This window comes from Crocodylus porosus, unplaced genomic scaffold (genome assembly GCF_001723895.1).
Source record: "Crocodylus porosus isolate Cpor-Errol unplaced genomic scaffold, CroPor_comp1, whole genome shotgun sequence".
Classification (NCBI taxonomy): domain Eukaryota; kingdom Metazoa; phylum Chordata; order Crocodylia; family Crocodylidae; genus Crocodylus; species Crocodylus porosus.
In genome coordinates this window covers 78,490,653-78,495,510 of record NW_017728918.1, presented here as the reverse complement: position 1 = coordinate 78,495,510, position 4,858 = coordinate 78,490,653, and positions in this window count along the sequence as shown.

Below are 4,858 nucleotides of genomic sequence, written 5' to 3'. Positions count from 1 at the left end.
CTTGTGTGTACTGTCTGCTGTTGGTGAGTACCAAAATTGTCTTGTATAAGTGGTAGAAATAGATCTGGGAGTCAGTACAATTGCGGTCTTGGAACATATTCCTATTTGTTACATTGTAAAGTGGGTTTCCTTTATGCAAATTTAAGTTATGTGCCATTTTCCAGGAACACATGTACAGCATAAAGCGAAGGAAACCTGTAGGCTGTGGAAGCAGGCAGTAGCTACCAAGACGGAGTACACCTACTTAGCCCGCACTTGCAGGGAGGCAGTCAGAAAGGCCAAAGCAAAAATGGACCTTAGGCTGGCAACAAAAATTAAAGACAACAAAAGTCCTTCTTCAGGTATATGGGGAGTAAAAAGAAGGCACAGAGTAGCATAGGACCCTTACAGGATAAACTAGGGCAATTAGTGACGGATAGGAAGGACAAGGCTGAGCTCTTCGATTAGTTTTTTGCCTCTGTATTCCTGAACATGGATCAAGACAAATCTCCCAATTGGATCACAGACAAGCACCAAAGGCAAACCAGCCCACCAACTGTTAGCACTGACTTAGTGAAGGGACACTTGGAAAGGCTGAATGTGTTTAAGTCAGCAGGCCTATATGACCTTCATCAAAGGGTGCTGAAGGAATTGGCCAGTGTCATAGCAGGTTCACCGGCATGGCTATTTGAGCACTCTTGGTGCTTAGGTCAGGTCCCAGAAAACTGGAAAAGGGCCAAGGTGGTCCCTATTTTCAAGGGGAGAAAGGGGAGGATCCAGATAACTACAGATTGGTTAGTCTCACCTCTATCCTCAGGAAAACCTTTGAAAAAATTATTAAGGATCACATTTGTGAGAGTCCAGCAGGAAAAACAATGCTGAAGGGCAACCAGCACGGATTCATAGCAGGTAGATCCTGCCTGACTAACCTCATTTCTTTTTGAGACCAGGTCACAAAATGTTTAGACACATAAATGGAGGTAGATGTCATCTATTTGGATTTTAAGAAAGCCTTTGATATGGTAACTCATCCTATTCTCACAGATAAACTGAGGGGCTGTGACATAGATGATTACATAGTCAGGTGGATGGCAAATTGGCTTAGGGGTTCCACCCAAAGAGTGGTGGTGGAAGGGTTGGTATAGACCTGGAAAGATATAGGCAATGGAGTCCCACAGGAATGATAGCAAATTATGGAGTAAAGTTAACACACTAAAGGGTAGGGAGTGAATCCAGGCAGATCTGGACAGGTTGGAAATGTGGGCGGAACAGAATAGGATGCAGTTCAACAAGGACAAGTGCAAGGCACTGCACCTAGGGAGAAGGAATCACCAGCATGCTTACAGGCTATGGGAGGACTTTCTCAGCACCACAGCAGTGGAAAGGGATCTCAGAGTCATTGTTGGCAACAAGATGAACGTGAGTCATCAATATGACAAAGTGATCAGTAAAGCTAACCACACTTTAACGTGCATTAGCAGATGAATGACAAACAGGTCCAGGGAGGTGATACTTTCCCTCTCAGTGACATTGGTCAGGCCACAGTTGGAGTACTGTGTCCAGTTTTGGGCGCCACACTTCAGGAGGGATGTGGACAACATTGAGAGGGTTCAAAGGAGGGCTACTTGTATGGTTAGGGTCCTGCAAGCAAAGCCCTATGAGGAGAGATTGAGGGCCCTGGATCTGTTCAGCATTTACAAGAGAAGGCTGAGAGGTGATCTTGTGGCTGCCTACAAATTCATCTGGGAGGGGAAGGCAGAGCAGCAAGGAATAGGAGATGCTTTGTTTACCAGGGCGCCCCTTGAAGTAACTGGGAAAAATGACCACAAACTGATGGAAAGCAGATTTAGATTAGATGCTCAGGAAGAACTTCTTTATGGTAAGGGTTGTCAGAATCTGGAATAGGCTTCCAAGGGAGGTGGTGCTCTCCCCTACCTTGGGGGTCTGTAAGAGGAGGCTAGACATTCACCTGGCTGGGGTTGTCTGACCCCGGTGCTCTTTCCTGCCCAGGGCAGGGGGTTGGACTCGATGGTCTGCTGAGGTCTCTTCTGACCCAAACGTCTATGAACCTATGAATCAAAAGTATGTGAATGTCCACGCTTACAATTCAGAGTAGTCTGCACCTTCATTCAAAATTTCCAAGAGTCCACACCTTCATTTGAAATTTTTTAAGGGTTCGGAAATGAAAAAAGGTTGAAAACTAGTGGTCTACTTGATTCCTTCTAAACACTTCATTCCAGAGGTGCTAACTACCCTGTCTCCTCTTTAAGGGTCTTAATGTTCCCTTAGCAAAGCTAGCCTTTCTTCTGCACTTCTGCTGTCTGTTTTCTGCTCCTGGTAATGCTGCTCCTCTTTCACAGCCCTGCAGACTGTTTTTAACTCATACCTATAAAGTTGTATTTCTTTTTGCTTCAAACTGAAACTGAATAACACAGCCCTAGGCCCCTAGCATATTGGTGAAATTTCTAGTGTATTTTTAACTATAGAAAAATGTTTTGTTACATGTGATTATGCGCCTTACCCACGTGTATCCCTCTTTTCAAAATTCTAGCCTGCCTACGTCTCTGTGCATCCAAAACTCTCACTGTAGTAATTAATTTAAAGTTATGGGAGATTTTATGCAGTTTATACCAAATGAGTAACAAAAAAATCATTATATCACCTGATACAGTCTATTTGTTTATGCTATTTTTATTTTAGTATCACTTTCTAAACATTTTTTTACCTTTGCTCTTTGCTTTCCTTAATGATCATATTTTCAAGCCTCAAGTAATAGATTATGAGTTATTCCAAAGTGTTTTTTGGGAATTTAAAAAAAATATATCCAGAGCCATGATTGTATCTGGTGGTTAGGTGAGGCTGGATATGAATGCATGTGATCCCAGTTCCTCAGTGAAAAAAAAGAGAGCAGGAGAATAGTAAGAATCATGTTTTGTGGGCTATCAGTGTTTTAGATGTGATTGGCAGAACAGAAATGAAAAACCTTCAGTGAAATCCTAGCCCACTGAAGTCAATAGCAGAACTCTTCAGGATTTCGTTCCTTGTTTTCACATGTGATTACCTAAGGAACATCCAAAGATTTGCAAACCTAACAATTGCACGTGCAGCATAGATGATCTCCTGTGATAACACATAAACATGCAGCTTATCATGCATACACGCCCCATATATTTATAAATTATAATCTAATATATGCATACACACACAAAGTTGGGACCACAGCCATCCATATCCAGTCCCAGCCGAGCATTATGTGTATATGTATATGTATGCGTGGAATATACATATTATCATGTATACACACACTGTCATATAACTATAGATATACATACACACAGAGTATTATCATATATAGAACATAAGAACTGCCATTTACTGGGTCATACCATTGGAGTGCACCAATAAAGATTTTTTTGGCTGATATTGATGGCCGATTATTAACCAGCCATACTGGCAGATACTGATCCGATAGCCAATATGCAGCCTGGCTGCTTGGAGAGTGGCATCCAGCTGGCAAGTCTGTGGGGGGGAAGGGCAGAAGGGAGGGAAGGGGCACTGGGGGCAGATTGAGGCCCCCATGATGAGGGAAGGAGTGGGGCAGGGGCAGGTGCTGCCCAGCCAGGGGAATGAATGCTACCCCAGGGTTGGGAGTGACATGGAGCCACGGGCAGCTTTTTAGGGGGGTGCAGGAGGGGTGGGGAGGGGGGTGCGGCACACACCCCGGGGGAGGCATGGGGGCATGTACCCCCTGGATTTGTGCGCAGGGTGAAGGCCCGCTGTGAACTCAGGGCCGGGGCTACACTGGCTTCTTCCTGTGGGGGCTGGGGCTGTGCTCAGGGTGGGCAGCAATGGCACTGGGAGGGGATTATGGGGGGCTATGGTGAATTTTGGGGTGGTGGTAGCCAACTCTGTAGCCCCCACCCCCAGCACCACCATCTCCTGCCCTGCCCTGCCTGCCCTGAGTTCAGCCCTGGCTCAGCCCCTCCTTTCAGGAAGAGGCTAGCACAGCCCCAGGCCCCGAGCCCACAGCAGGCAGCCTGCCTTTGCCCTGCGCCCAAATCCAGGGGCACTTGCGCCCCATACCTCCCCCAGGGGTCCATGCAGCAGTGGGGAACTGCCCGCCCCACCCCTGCGCACCCCCTGGATGAGCCACCCACGACCAGCACCTGCCTCTGCCCCAGCCCCACTTCCTCCTTCACCATGGGGACCTTGATCTGCCCCCCCACACCCACTCTTTCCCCTTGCCCTATACCCTCATAGACTTACTGGCCACACACTGCCATCCAAGCTGCCAAGCCTCACTCCCGGCTGCATGCATGCTGGGGTTGCATGTATGCAAGTGGCATTTATCAGTGACATTATCTGCTACACTGGCTAAAATAAGCTGATTGCTGACAATATCAATTTTCCTTTTATTGGTGCTGATCTGATATGGACCCATATATCAGTGCACCTTTACATACCATAAAGCCATCTTGCCCACTGTTGAGGGCCCGTGGGCAATGCTGTACATCTCCACTTGGGGCACTCATCATAAATCTATGGCCCTCACTCCTTTCTCTGGTTTTCTTTTATTATCCCAAGCAATCAATTGTTATGTCCTCAATGGACTGCTTAATGGAAAGCTTATAGTTTTACTTGGTGGGCCCAAGCTCACGCCTCCTCAGTGGCATAAAAAATAGGCCTGTGTCACACAGTGGCAGAAAGCACTTGCTAAACAGCCAGAGGAGAGTAAGCTGGGTATGATCAGGGTCTGGGTTCCCCCCCCACTTCTGTTCCTTTCTCACCTGCAGCTCCCAGTGTTTAAGTTAAGGAAGCTCTGATTCAGGGGTTGTACCCCTAACTCCCATAATCAATAGCTACTGATATGTGTATGTAT